At 44.5% G+C, this 15,841-nt stretch overlaps 4 non-coding genes across 4 annotated transcripts; 2 read left to right on the forward strand and 2 right to left on the reverse strand.

Moving 5' to 3' along the window:
- The first annotated feature begins 803 nt into the window (after positions 1–803).
- TRNAA-AGC (transfer RNA alanine (anticodon AGC)) lies at positions 804–876 on the forward strand. Its single transcript has one exon. It is a non-coding gene; the product is annotated as a tRNA-Ala (tRNA).
- Positions 877–4,416: 3,540 nt separating this feature from the next.
- Positions 4,417–4,489, reverse strand: TRNAA-AGC (transfer RNA alanine (anticodon AGC)). Its single transcript has one exon. It is a non-coding gene; the product is annotated as a tRNA-Ala (tRNA).
- Positions 4,490–5,776: 1,287 nt separating this feature from the next.
- TRNAA-AGC (transfer RNA alanine (anticodon AGC)) lies at positions 5,777–5,849 on the forward strand. Its single transcript has one exon. It is a non-coding gene; the product is annotated as a tRNA-Ala (tRNA).
- A 1,194-nt stretch (positions 5,850–7,043) lies between these two features.
- Positions 7,044–7,116, reverse strand: TRNAA-AGC (transfer RNA alanine (anticodon AGC)). The gene has a single exon. It is a non-coding gene; the product is annotated as a tRNA-Ala (tRNA).
- Positions 7,117–15,841: the final 8,725 nt, after the last annotated feature.

The raw sequence follows: 15,841 nt of genomic DNA on the forward strand, positions 1-15,841 counted from the left end.
ACACACACCGTAAGCGCGCGCGCACACACACACACACACACACACACGCACACACACACACACACACGAGTCCAACACGTGGTCCAAAGACCATGGTGGTGAATACACACACACACAAACACGCGCAAGCACATACACACACGTGCGCAGGCACAAACGCTTATACACACACACATACACGAAAGCACACACACTCGCGCAAGCGCACACACACGCGCAAGCACACACACTTACACACACACACGCGCGCGCGCACAAGCACAAACACACACACTCAAGCGCACACACAACGTAAGCGCGCGCACACACACACACACACACACACACACACACACACACACACACGCACGCACGCACGCACACGCATGCGCGCGCAAACACACACCATGTTCTTGGATTTCGTGTGGACTTGTTTACTTCTGTTGTAGATGAGAGCTCAGATCTCGTATAGAGACCCGTCTATGGGTTTGGCTTTCACCTTACACACACGCCACGCCCATACCATTCTTCAAGAGTATGTCCTTGTATGTACGTGTGTGTGTGTGTGTGTGTGTGTGTGTGCGTGTGTGTGTGTGTGTGTGAGTGCGTGCGTGTGTGTGTGTGTGTGTGAGTGCGTGCGTGTGTGTGTGTGTGTGTGTGTGTGTGTGTGTGTGTGTGTGTGTGTGTGTGTGTGTGTACTACTCGTACGTCATCTAATTAGAATACAAGAACACGGATGCCATTTGCCCATTTGCATTACGTGTTAGAGCACTTTCCACTTTCAGTTTTGTCTTGATGTTTATTTTCCACCATATACCGTTCATGGGGATGTAGCTCAAGTGGTAGAGCGCTCGCTTAGCATGTGAGAGGTACGGGGATCGATACCCCGCATCTCCAAGAAAGAAATGTTTGGCCTCATTGAACTCGCTCGTACTCGCTCACGTGTACGTGCGCGCGCGCGCGTGTGTGTGTGTACGTACTTCCACGTTTGCAAAATTTTCATCTTCGGCGTATGTCCCCACGAAAAAGGGTTGCCAACCCACCTATACAAGGATATTTAGGATTCAATCTAATATTAAGAGGAAGTAGAGAGAATCTAGAGTTCTAGACAGTCGTATAAAGAGAAGCTATATATGAGGATGCAGAACATGGTTATACAATCTTTTCTTTATCATATATTCTTTCTATTTTTCTTTTTCTTCATACTGAGATATACGTGCCTCTACCCCCTCCCTTCTTCTCGTTCCGCTCAATAATTTTCGTTCACCTACTCCATGGATCTCCACTATTTTCTTCGTTATTCTCCAACATCTCTGCCTCCTCCATACTTATCTTCGTCCTCTCTTTGCACTCCCTATAACCTTTTCTCTGTTCTGTTTTCGGCCCACCTCCTTTCCTTGTTACTCCCTTTAACTTAAGTACTATTCTGAAGTGCCAAGATAAGAGGGAGGGAGGAGGGTGGAGGGGAGTGGAATATATAGGAAATGGAACGGGTGGGAGTGGTTTTTATGCCTTTTTCTTTTAGGCTACTCCCCATGTAGGGGGAAAAAGCCTTTGGTATATGTATGTATGTACTATTTTGAGTAGTATCTTGTCTCCCATCTTCTCAACCTACCTATACCATTTCAGTGAGACCCAAGTCAGCTGTCCTTCTTCGTTTGTTGAAGGTACTGGATCTGCTTGGAATTATATCCTCTCATACTAGCTCATGATTTCCTAATATGGATAACCTTACCTGTATTTACCTTGATTTTGACTGATGGGGAAGGAAAAGCGGATATATGAGTTATTTAATGAAATAATCTCTCTTTCATTTTCTCTCTCTTTCTTTATCTGTCTCTCTCTCTCTCTCTCTATCTATCTATCTATCTATCTCTTTCTTCCATCACAGTCCATCTTGTTTATTCATAATCATTATTAAAGTAATTTCTTGTTTTAGGAGTTCATACTTCACTTCTATGCATCAGTACTGTTTCTACTGTACTCTCCATTATTCAAACAACGTAAGCGAATTTTCAGTAATTTGGTGTTACTTTAATTCAACTCTTGCGGGGAAATTCCCATAGTCGTCGTCGTATTCTTCTTCTTCTCCTTCCCCTTCTTCTTCTTCTTCTTCATCTTCTTCTTCTTCTTCTCCTCCTCCTCCTCCTTCTCCTTCTTTAGGTTTGCGGGGCAGTTACCCATGTGATGGTCCCGGTTAATTATCTTCAAGTCCTCAATACTCCCGGTTCTCTACGCCGTCACGTCTATTCTATTACCATTATCTATTATCATATAATTTTCCGATGGGAAACTTTCCTGCCAAAAAGATAACAATACTCTTCAATCTCGTGATAGGAAATACGACCAGGGAAAGTCTTAACCTCCTTTCAGGAGTGAGATTGGTCACAGGAAATATAGGGTTCCTAGCGTATGCAGATGATATGGTGATGAGAGTTGAGTATATGGGCGAGATCAACGAAACGTTCACGCCATTTCAGGATACACCGGGACAATTATTCCTTGCGTGCAATGAGACAACCACGATCATGAAAATGAGTAGAGAGGGTGGTAACAGAGACAATATGCAAGTAGGGACCTTAAATGTACAACACACAGGCAAATTAAAATATTTAGGTGCCCTAGTAACGGAAAGAGATGAGATAGACAGAGAAATCAATGAAAGGAGAACAACAGGAAAGAAATGGTACCAAGCTCTCTCCACCATTATGAGAAGCAGAAAAGTTAGCAAGAAAACAAAAATGAGAACAAACAACATTGTAATTAGACCAACAGTGACACCTGGATACTGGCCAAGCAAAGAAACAGTTGATTTTAAGTTTTCGAAAACACCATCATTAGAAGAATTCTGGACCCAGTGTAGGCTACGACGTAGTAACAGGACAATAGATTACAAAGGATTACAAAGGCGGAGCATGCCGACAGGAGACCTTTTGGTCCACATTTAGTTCGGATGCGAAAAAAAAAATCATAATAATAATAAATTAATAAATAAAAACTATAATAATGTAAATAACAATAAAATACATAACTAAATGCATAGGTATAGTTAAATGATAAACAAACAGGTTAATAGTAAATAATAATAAATTGACACAATAGGGAAATTAGAGCACAAACAAGACAACAAGGTGGGCCGGTCACTGTGCCAAGATGGAGCCAACAAGATTGCCAAAAATGGCGATGGAAGGAAGAGTCACGGGTAACGAATCCTGGAAAGACCTAGATACCGCCAGAGCGACGAGGAAGCCAATGAAGTGGCCCGCAGCATTGACACCAACCTGAAAGACTGGAAGGAAGCAACGAAAACAGATAAGTCTGGAGAGGCTAAGTGAAAGCGGTGATGGGATTGAAGTCTTGATAGTCACTGGAATATACATACATACATATTATATATATATATATATATATATATATATATGTATATATATATATATATATATATATATATATATATATATAAATATATATATATATATATATATATATATATGTATATATATATATATATATATCTATATATATATGTGCGGTTTGGTCGTATGGCGGTATACGATCAAACCGCGTCATTCTCTGTCAACAATTCAACCAGTCATCACATACAACAACAACATAACAGAAAGAAATTTAATTGAATGCAGTTTGATCAAATCTAGTAAGGGGATAAATGTTAATCTTCATCAAGGTTTGTACAAATTAGATAGTTTTATTTCTCATGAAATTTCAAAATTGTTTAAATTGTAATATAAATTATGAGCAGTTGTCCCATACTTGTTGGTTACCAGGACGGCCCAAACGTCCCATACTTGTTGGCTACCAGGACGGCCCAAACGTCCGTCACGTGTACTTCTTCCACTACCTCTCCGAATGCCCTCTTCACTATGTCATATATTCTGTACCTTGTTTCTTTATCTTATAATTCCTTCTTTGTATCTGCACTGAAGATGTAATCATACGAAAGCGCTCTGCTTCGTTAGTTTACTTTTCCTAGTGGTTACTTACGCATTTGTGAACACACGCTCCTAGTGTTTTTATTGCATATATATATATATATATATATATACATATATACATATATATATATACATATATATGTATATATATATATATAGCTGATAACCACAAAGGAAACCGGAAAAAGAAACTAAAATTCCCAAGCGCTTTCGTGACATTTCACATCTTCAGGGTATTCCCCTCAAGATGTGAAATATCACGAAAGCGCTTGGGAAGTTTAGTTTCTTTTGGTGGTTTCCTTGCTGGTTATCAGCAATTTATTGGATCACGTGGTTTTGTGATGTTTCTGCTTATATATATATATATATATTCTTCAGTCATACATATCGCACACAGATCGAATTTTTGTATGTAAATGATTAAATTCTTTAGCGACATTTCACACAATGCATCTGAAAAGCACCGAGTTCATAAAGATGTATTTGGAGATGCGGGGTATCGATCCCCGTACCTCTCACATGCTAAGCGAGCGCTCTACCACTTGAGCTACATCCCCAGACCCTCCCTGGGGAGTGGCTGGGTTATATTGTCTCGCCAAATGGCTCAGACGTGATGACCAGAGACAAACTGGTCCGGCGGCCGTTTGGCGAGAGAGAATAAACCTCAAGGTCGGCGCGGGACGTTCTCTCTAATTACGAGTGGATTCCGTTTTCTTTCATTACAGTCGTGCCTGTGGGTGTTCGCTGTTCAACAGAGAAGTAATGTACATGTGTAAATATGACCTGTACTTATTTTCATGTTTTTCCCCTGAATCTAGACTATTTTGAATTTTCTAAGATATGATTGTGTTCACTGCCTTACTTTACGGCTGTGAGACATGGACACTATATACTGAATTGAACAGGCATCTCGATGTTTATACATACATACATATACCAAAGGCTTTTTCCCCCTTACACGGGGGGTAGCCAAAAAGAAAAAGGCATAGAAATAACTCCCACCCATTTCATTTCCCATATATTCCACTCCCCTCCACCTTCCTCCCTCCCTCCTATTTTGGCACCTCCTGGATGACGGGTTATCCCTGCATCCTGTCCACTGCCCTGGGTCAGAAGCAGTGTCGCAAGACACAGCACATCCACAGCAAGGCCGCTTCATAAATTCGGCGACCCCCCCCCTCTCCGTCCCCTCATGCAGAAAAGGAGAAGACGGGGAGAAATCCCTTCGGGCTACGTCAATGTTTATGGTACCAGATAAATTCGGGAAATCATAAGGTATCACTGGAGTGACTATGTATCAAGCCAGAGACTGTACTGTGAGACTCAGTTTATGCAAGTTACCTTCAGCATAATTCGTGGACGTCAGCATCGGCTATATGGGCACGTGGCACGTTACCCTAATACTGATTCCATTCACAGGGTTTTCCCCGTAAGAGACAACCCTCTATGGAGGAGGCGAAGAAGGGGACGACGTCCACAGAATTCATGGCTGGAGGGGTAAGTTGATCGAACATGGCGTGAGTTGAATGGACTGGGAAGGGCGTCTGCCTGGGAGCTTGCTTGGAGAGACCATGAAGGGGACTGGCGCCGGTGTGTGTGTGAGGCAATGCGCTCCCGGAGTGGCGCATGCCCCCAATTGATGGTAAGGTAAAGAGATTACCTTGTTTTCACTAAATTTTCTATGTCTACAATAAAACCTTGTTTTGATATTGAAAGAAAACGGAGTTGTGTGTCAGCAAGCGAAAACGCACTGTAACTGTTGCTGTTGTACTAATGAGACACCCTGAAGGAGTGCTCACCTCTCTACTTCTTGTTTTATAAGGTCAAAGGTGCATAGGGTGCAAGGGGATGTAGCTCAAGTGGTAGAGCGCTCGCTTAGCATGTGAGAGGTACGGGGATCGATACCCCGCATCTCCAAGTGTTTTTGAATTGTTAGCAGTGTGTGTGTGTGTGTGTGTTCAGCAGTGTGTGTGTGTGTGTGTGTGTTTGTGTGCATGTGTGTTCAGCAGTGTGTGTGATCGAGAGAAAGTTTGTTTGTTTGTGTGTGTGTGTGTGTGTATGCGCGCGCGCGCGCGACATCCTACCCTATTTTGTCTATAATCGTCCTGTTAATGAGATAATTATGACATTTACTGTTCTCTTTCATGGCCTCTTTATTTCATTATTTTACCGAGGACATTCTTTATCTTTTAGTATTATTTCCAGCGTTGACTCCTCCGTTGTTTTATAAGCGTTTAGTATATTCTTAGTTACTCTATACAGACCATCGATACATTCCTGTTCATAAATCTACATAGCGTAACTCATTTTTCTTTCCCCGACGTCAAGGCTGTGTGGCAGACATAACCAAAATGATTGACGAGGTTAGGTTAGACTGGGTTACCTTAGTTTAGGTTAGGTTAGGCTAGGTTAAGTTAGGTTAGGTTAGGCTAGGTTAAGCTAGATTAGTTTAGGTTAAGCTAGGTTAGGCTAGGTTAAGTTAGGTTAGGTTGGGCTAGGCTAGGCTATATTGGATTAGGATGGTTTAAGTTAGGTTTGGTTAGGTTGGATTCAGAGCACCTTACATGCCTAAGTGACGCCCCGGGGCAAAGTGCCCCCCCCCCCTGGGAAAGGTCTCAGTAACGTCCCCCCCCCTCCCCATCACCATCTTCGCTAGCCCTTACTGCCTGTTGTAGCTATTGGCTTGCGAAATAATTAAACGGATTTTAAAATTTGTATTTAATGTCCCTATTGTAGAAAGGATAAAGGGGAAATTATTTCATATTATGTTGATTCTAATGCAAAATTCGTATATTACGGTAAAATGTTCAGGGATCCTTTGACCTTATTATATTATGATTATTTTGTCAGCCTTGTGAGCGACATGTCCAGACTAAGAATTGCCGCCCCCCTATATGTGCCGCCTTAGGACATATGTCCCTCACCCCCCCCCCCCCACTATGTGAGGGCCTTGTTTAGATTAGGTTAGGTTAAGCTAGAATAACTTAGGTTACCCTAAGTTCTGAAAAAATAACGAAAAAATAAAAATGTGGATTCGGAAAAACAAAAATACCCCGATAACACAACCTTACTTGACCTCATTTTCGAAGCTCAAATCTAATCTATAATATTTGGAGATGCGGGGTATCGATCCCCGTACCTCTCACATGCTAAGCGAGCGCTCTACCACTTGAGCTACATCCCCTGATGGTTAAGATAGTCTGCCCAGGGATTATATTGTTCTTGGCAACTGGCCATCCAATAGACAAGAGAAAGTTTGGGTAAGTTTGCGGAGCAAAACGAACGTCAAGGGCAGCGATACGTTCTCTCTCATTGCCACTAACCTTTGTTTTCTATGAAAACTGTAGCAGTGACTATAAATTTTTACTTAGGTTTTATCTAACAGGGAAGCAAATGTATAAGCAGTGGGGGATTTAGTGGGGTTAGGGGGGCTAAAAACCCCCCAAATATGTTCTTTCATTACCTCATAGCAGAGGCCTAGAAACCTGCTTCGTGTACACCGGAATGTGGCAGAAAGCAGTGATACATTGACATATTTTTTCTAACGTTTCATAAAACATTTCAGTAAGAATAACAGGAATGATATTCAACACATTATTAAGGGTAAATCTTTAAAAGTGTAAGGTTAAATACTGATTTTGTTCAATATCTTGAAAAAAACTAAATCAAATGAGACCATATACTTCAATTTATATTCAAAATCATCGTATTCGCGCTGCGGATTACACCTGTTTAAAAGTGTCATCTATATTTACAAAATTCAGGTTAGTCCCCCAAAGCGTCATCTGTGGTAATTGTTATTGGGAATTGTTGAAATATAAATATTTGTTATTGTGCATCTTGTGTTGTTTTTGATTGAATGTACAATGCAATGTATAGTAAGATTTTTTCACTTGATTTATTGTATAATCTGTACTTAATTTGAATGCATAACAAAGTTCAGTTGCTAGGCCTGAGAGATTTCCCGCGCTAAGGGTGACGCTACGTCATTGCAAGTTAGTCATGTTGAAGCCACGGTGTGGAGAGGTTGATGTGTGTGTATTAGTGTCTGTACATAAACCTATTTGTGTCATGTGCATTGTCTTTGAAGAACAATAAACAGTTAAGTTGCATTTCTAAGCGTTTACATTAAACCCATAACTTTCAATAGTGCTTAGCTTTGTTCTGGAATCTTTCCCTCAAGGTGTTATTTTCTTTCGATTCAGAAGCCTTTCCTGAAACTTCGAATCACGCCTACCGTAACTTGAAATAAAATACAATTAAACTCCACTCCTCCTTGTTTGTTTATTAAATCTATGTAATAAATCTAGGTTTGATAAATCGGGGATTAACTTTGAGAAATTACTTAAAGTGAATATTAACCCATGGCCTTTTGAGCTCTTTTCGAACTTCTAAGAGTCCCTCCAGACGGACCTCAAATTTAGGAACCTCTTGGCAAGGGACCTTACGTCTCCGGTTTCAGAAGGCCTTCAAGATCTTCAAAATTCAAACCTACCAACGTTTGAGAAACCAACCCGGTAGAAAATTGTGACCGGTAAGTTCTCAAACTACCTGTAATTATTAAACCTCAATTTTCATACATCCATATTTACAAAATTCAGGTGAGCCCCAGCCCCAAAATTCTGATCCTGGATCTGCCACTGTGTGTATGCATTTGTCATTTATCATTTGGTTTTTGTATTTTTATAAATAATATGTTTATTACTAGAAATACATAATTATCGGCTGAAAGAAACCTGCACAGCGAAGCTATAGCGATAATCCCATACCACACTCCTGGTCATATGGCCATTTCCCGAAGGTTGAGTGTGGTTTGAATTTTCCGCCAAAATCATCGGAAATTTAAAATTCCCGGCTCTGTGCAGGCATGCGCATTGTCGACCCCACCTCCCCCTCCCTATTCCCTCCCTTCTTACCCGGCTAGCTCGAGCCGGACGTCGCGTCACTTAGCATCGCGGAACCAGACGAGTCGGTCACTCCACAACCCACCTTCTTTTCATGCCGGTAAGTCTGGTTCCTGCTCGTGCTCGTGTGTTCTCGTAGGGAGCCCTACCTGTTCTCCTGCAGTTTTTCCCCTTCGGTGTTGTGTCCAGACACCTTTGGGACACCCCTTCTATGATTATCATTATTCTATTTTCAGACCAAACGCTTGTGTGTGGAATCCGGCTGCACAGCCAGGATCTCGTCAGACGGCCACCACGACCTCTGCTCCCGCCATGCCCCTTGTTTCTCACAAGCTGGCTTTAACCCCCTAGCCTGCGTTGTGTGCAAAGCGCGGGTTGAGGAGATTCGTGCTGCTCCTCCCAAAACCCGTTCCAAGCTAGCCGCCCTCGAACTTCTTCGGGAGGCATGGCGCAGAGCTCGGAAATTGAAATCCGCTGACGACCCCCCCCCCTGGTGTGGGCGGATCCGGCGTTAGGCGTGGAATTGGGCCTCGTTCGCCCTCGCCATCCGTCTCCCTATGTCTCCGAGACTTCCGTTGGTGGACAACCTGGGCCTCTCGGAGTACAAGGGGACGAGTCTGATGTTACGGAGTATGGTGTCCCCGAGCGTCCTCAGGCCTCTCGGCAGCCCCATACATCCGACCATCAAGGGTCCTTAAAACCCTTACGGCTTGCTTTGTCAAGCACCCCCACGAACTCGTCTTCCTCCCTAGTTCACTCACGTGAACCCGGCAGGAAATCTCGCTCGAAAAAGAGGTCTGCCTCACCGAGGTCCAGGACGCTCAGCTTGTCCCCACCCTCCACAGCCTCTCCCCCCAACTCACCCTCCCTTCCTCGCTCTCCTTTTCCTCGCCGTAAATCCCACAAGGGCAGGGAGCCGGGGGACGAAACGAGGGGAGAGGGAACTCTGGCTGCCCAAGTGGCTGCCCTCCTTCCGTCCCTGATAGGCCCCGTCCTTGAATCGGCCCTATCACATTATCCGGCCTTTCAGACCACGCAAATCATAACGCACCCCTCTCCAGAGCAACCTCCTATTGAACCTACGGCTCTAGCCCCCCCTCCCACTCTCCCTCCTGGTCCTTCCCTCCGCCCCTCCGTGCCGGCGACAGGTATAGGACTAGAAGGCCCCTCTCAGGAGGAACCCCCCAATCAGACGTCCGTCGGGTTGGACGGGGTGGAGGACCACTACAGCTCTTCTTTACCTTATCCTCCTACCATGACGGACTCTTGAGTTCACCCCTTCTCATGGTGTGACCTTCCCCGGTCCTGGGAGTACTCGTTTGGAGAAGATCACAAGCTAGTGGCCTGGTCTCCCGACTACTCGCTACTGGAGGGCTGGAGGAGGAGAGATGACGTTATCCTAAAGTGGGCCAACGACGCGGAGGGGGCTAAGGTTCTATATAAGATTCGACCCCTCTCCGCCCCGGCCTCCACGCCCTCCAGGATTTCCACCTCTAACACTCTGGACGCATTAGGTGCTCTCCTGGAGAACCCTCGTTTAAACCCTGATGGGCATATGTTTGTCGACAGGTCGGGGGACTCACCGGCGGTAGCACTCTCCCCAAACGCCTGGTTCCCGCAGGAGAAAGGGGAGAAAGCCTTAGACATCCCTGCTCTCGAGCGGGCCCAAGACCAACCCAAGACGGTTCCTCCTCGACGGCATATCCCTTCATCATTCCCCGTCGTCCTGCCACCACCCTTCGCGCCGGAGGGCCTGCGCGATTGCTTGTGGCACTCGGGCAGGGACCCCGCCCTCCCCCAGCAACTTAGTGAACCGGAGGCTAAGTTGCTGACGACGGAGGCCTCGACCAGACAAGACCTTGCCTCTACCATCTCGACCGTCACGGCAATGGCGATGATGAGGAACTGGCTGACGACGCTCGCCACGAGCTTTGAGGACTTCCCGCGGGAAGAATTGAGGTGAGTGGGATATTTCAATCTATAGAGGGTCCAGACCTGTCCTGGCGAGAGACGCTCGGGTAGCGTCTTCACCCAGGACGGAGCCTCTTGACTAGCGCCCGAGGACGAGGTCGTTCGGAAACGACCTCGGCTTCGCATATGTTATACGTTCTACAATTGAGCGATGTGACTTTATTACACCCTCCGGGGATCGGGATCCTTCTCGCCCTACTAATTTGATTCGCGTGTTTTCTGTATGCAGAGACACCCTGGCGGCACTCTCTACCGTGGCAGAGGGTACAGCCAACATGGCGTCATCAGCCCTACCCCCAGCAGCGAGGGCCTTCACCGCGGCTCGTCTGGCAGCTCGTCAGTCTGCAGCGCGGTCGGCCCCGGAGATAGCTCGCCGGGGCGTGGTGAGAGCAGCTCCCCTTTCCCGTGGTCTGTTCGACCAGGAAGCGACAGACCGCGTCTTCGCTACGGTCCCGACCGTCATCCAGATCCAACAACCCTCCCAACCGGAGATTCCAGGACTTCCTTCGGAGACACGCGATAGTGACCATCTCCGCTAGCACAGTTCTGGACTTCCTGTCTTGGCTAGCTGACACCACCAACAGGGCACCGGAAGGCCGACCCGGGCCATGCCCCCCACGCCCACAACATCAGAGGCCTCGCGGCATCGCTGGCGTTTCTCCGCACCCACTCTGTGGAACGGGTGCAGGACCTCGGGGGCTGGGCATCAGCAACTTCCTTCAGGACACGGTATCTCTACCACTCGATCACCCCTGTCCCATGTGTCGCCATGGGAACGGCTCCACCCCTCTTCGCAAAAGAAGGGGGGGCAAAGGGCGACCGAGGGGTAGGGGAAGGCCCAGGAACCGCTGAGCAAGATACAATATTCTACATAGAATTTATGCACTATGTGAATTGTACAATATTATTTTTATAAAAAAAAAAAAAAAAAAAAAACAGGTCGAAATGGACATGACTTCTCCTATTCAACTTAAGCTAATCTATAGTCATGATGGTCAAGAACTTTACCATGTTGAAATTAATTTCAACGCTCACTGTGACTCAGGTCGAAATGACCATGACTTTTCCTATTCAACTTGAGCTAATCTACAGTCATGATGGTCGAGAATTTTACCATGTTGAAATTAATTTCGACGCTCACCGTGACTCAGGTGGAAATGGACATGACTTTTCCTATTCAACTTGAGCTAATCTACAGTCATGATGGTCGAGAATTTTACCATGTTAAAATTGATTTCGACGCTCACTGTGACTTAGGTCGAAATGACCATGACTTTTCCTATTCAACTTAAGCTAATCTGTAGTCATGATGGTCAAGAATTTTACCATGTTAAACTAATTCAACGCCCACTGTGACTCAGGTCGACATGAACATGACTTTTCCTATTCAACTTAATTTAATCTACAGTCATGATGGTCGAGAATTTTACCATGTTAAAATTAATTTCGACGCTCACTGTGACTTAGGTCGAAATGACCATGACTTTTCCTATTCAACTTAAGCTAATCTGTAGTCATGATGGTCAAGAATTTTACCATGTTAAACTAATTCAACGCCCACTGTGACTCAGGTCGACATGAACATGACTTTTCCTATTCAACTTAATTTAATCTACAGTCATGATGGTCGAGAATTTTACCATGTTAAAATTAATTTCGACGCTCACTGTGACTTAGGTCGAAATGACCATGACTTTTCCTATTCAACTTAAGCTAATCTGTAGTCATGATGGTCAAGAATTTTACCATGTTAAACTAATTCAACGCCCACTGTGACTCAGGTCGACATGAACATGACTTTTTCTATTCAACTTAATTTAATCTACAGTCATGATGGTCGAGAATTTTACCATGTTAAAATTAATTTCGACGCTCACTGTGACTTAGGTCGAAATGACCATGACTTTTCCTATTCAACTTAAGCTAATCTGTAGTCATGATGGTCAAGAATTTTACCATGTTAAACTAATTCAACGCCCACTGTGACTCAGGTCAACATGAACATGACTTTTCCTATTCAACTTAATTTAATCTACAGTCATGATGGTCGAGAATTTTACCATGTTAAAATTAATTTCGACGCTCACTGTGACTTAGGTCGAAATGACCATGACTTTTCCTATTCAACTTAAGCTAATCTGTAGTCATGATGGTCAAGAATTTTACCATGTTAAACTAATTCAACGCCCACTGTGACTCAGGTCAACATGAACATGACTTTTCCTATTCAACTTAATTTAATCTACAGTCATGATGGTCGAGAATTTTACCATGTTAAAATTAATTTCGACGCTCACTGTGACTTAGGTCGAAATGAACATGACTTTTCCTATTCAACTTAATTTAATCTACAGTCATGATGGTCCAGAATTTTACCATGTCAAAATTTATTTCAACGCTCACTGTGACTCAGTGATGTCACGGTATGATGACGTCATTGTGATAAATTGACGTCACCATGTAGTCCTATGACGTCAATTTGTGTCCCTGTGACGTCACGAGACGATCCTATGGCGCCATGATCAATCCGGTGACGTCACAGTACAATCACATGATGTCACTAGGTATTAAACATATAGAAGTCCGCTTGTGGGTGACGAGACGTCACAAATTGCCATAGCACACTATTGGATGAAGACGCTCGCCACGGGCTTCGAGAACTTCCCGCGGGAAGACTTGGGGTGAGTTGGATACATACCGAGGGTCCAGGCCCGTCTTCGTGGGAGACGCTCAGGGAACGTCTTCACCCAGGACGAAGCCTCTTGACTAACGCCCACGGACGAGGTCGCTCGGAAACGAACTTGGCCTCGCATACTCCCTTTCGGTTTCTCGCTTACCCCGAGGATCTTCACGAAACTAGTGAGAGTGGTAGGCGTACGTTGGACGGAAGCAAGCGTCTCCACACTCATGTTCCTAGACGGCTAGTGGATGCATTTGCCCACCGGGGAGGGTGCATCGGCCGACATCTCAATGGCTCTGAGTGTGTTGGCGGACGTGGAGTTCGGGGTGGACTGGGACGGGTCTGCCCTTGCTCCCACACAGACTTTATTGGCTCGGGATTGAGTGGGACACAGTCAGCGTCCTTCGGGTGCTCCCCTGCGCCAAAAGAGCGTGCTTCTCTCACACGTCCTCCCTCCTTCGGTGGCGGGGGGTGGGCCTCAACTTCGCGAACACGGCCCTTCAACTGATCCGCTTGGGGCGCCGACGACTGGTACGGGAGGTCGACAGGAGCATACTGCTTCTCCCGCGTGACCTGCCCGGGCCGATACCCTCAGCACTCCACAGGTTGTTGCGTCCCTGGCTTCGGTCGGGGGCCCTACGCCGGTCGCTGGAGTTTCTCCGCACCCACTCTGTGGAGCGGGTGCGGGACCTAGGGACTGGACATCGACGACTCCCTTGGGGACACGGTGTCTCTACCACTCAGTCGCCCCTGTCCCATGTGTCGCCATGGAAACGGCTCCACCCCTCTCATCTCAAAAAAGTGGAGGGGGCAAAGGGCGACCGAGGAGTGGGGAGGGGCCAGGAACCGTTGAACAGGATACAAATTTCGTATAATTTACGCATTGTGTGAACAGTGCAATGTTGTGCATGTCACATTCTTCGGCGTGGGTACTTGACGTTTCTGTCTCCCCTCTACTGAGTGATAAAATGAATAAGTCTCCCATAGGAAAGACACACGTAATAACGGTTTGATTCAGGCTTCACCTCTCCTCCCACCTGTCCTCGTCTCATGCATAGCTTCGCTGTGCAGGTTTCTTTCAGCCGATAATATTTCTTTGTCGCGGCTCGTGCCGCTTAAATTCTTCTTATCGGCTTAAGAAACCTGCACAGATTTAGGGTCCCTCCCTCCTCCCACAGGCGAAGCCTTCATTTCTCATTGAAGTGACGCGACGTCCGGCTCGAGCTAGCCGGGTAAGAAGGGAGGGAATAGGGAGGGGGAGGTGGGGTCGACAATGCGCATGCCTGCACAGAGCCGGGAATTTTAAATTTCCGATGATTTTGGCGGAAAATTCAAACCACACTCAACCTTCGGGAAATGGCCATATGACCAGGAGTGTGGTATGGGATTATCGCTATAGCTTCGCTGTGCAGGTTTCTTAAGCCGATAAGAAGAATTTAAGCGGCACGAGCCGCGACAAAGAAATAATTTAGCGTTTATTCATATACACTCGCCATAGATAAATATGAAGATTATATAGTTTCTACAAAATACTGTATCACGAACTGTGTTTGGTCACCTCCAAAGCTATACCTCTATAGTGATATGATTGATGTACGTAGTTAGGATATGCGTATTTTTACTCACTTTTGTGCATCCTTAGACCATTTACGCATTTATACAAATGCGTCAGTGCCACAAGGCATGATGTCACGTCACGTACGTTTATCTATATATTTCGTCTGCACCCAGTTCCTATCTTTTTCCTGTACGCATCGTAGCATGCAGATGCTCCATAAATGTACTCACGTCCAAACACCTTATATACATATTGTAATAATAATAATAAAATAATAATAAAATAATAATAATAATAATAATAATAATAATAATAATAATAATAATAATAATAATAATAATAATTAATGATAATAAACTAATAATAATTAATGATAATAAACTAATAATAATAATAAGTAATGATAATAATAGTAATTAATTGATAATAATAATCAATAATAATAATTGATTAGTAATAATAATTGATAATGATAATAATAATAATAATAATAATAGTAATTGATAATAATAATAATAATTGATAATAATAATAATAATAATAATAATTAATAATAATGACAATAATGATAATAATGATAATAATGATAATAATGATAATAATGATAATAATGGTAATAATGATGTTGGATGGTATCTCAACATATGAGTTGTGGTAGTACGTGGTCGTAGTTGAGCGGTGTTCGGAGGCTTTAGAATAAAAAGCAGCGGAGCAACGTGTAGCTCTGTCTCTCTCTGTGGTCTTTCTCTTCTTTATTTGGTGACAGGAGGTGTTTATATACATGGCTCGTGGTTAG

The sequence above is a fragment of the Oratosquilla oratoria genome, chromosome 1 (assembly GCF_046742065.1).
Source record: "Oratosquilla oratoria isolate Oo_2021 chromosome 1, ASM4674206v1, whole genome shotgun sequence".
NCBI classification, from domain to species: domain Eukaryota; kingdom Metazoa; phylum Arthropoda; class Malacostraca; order Stomatopoda; family Squillidae; genus Oratosquilla; species Oratosquilla oratoria.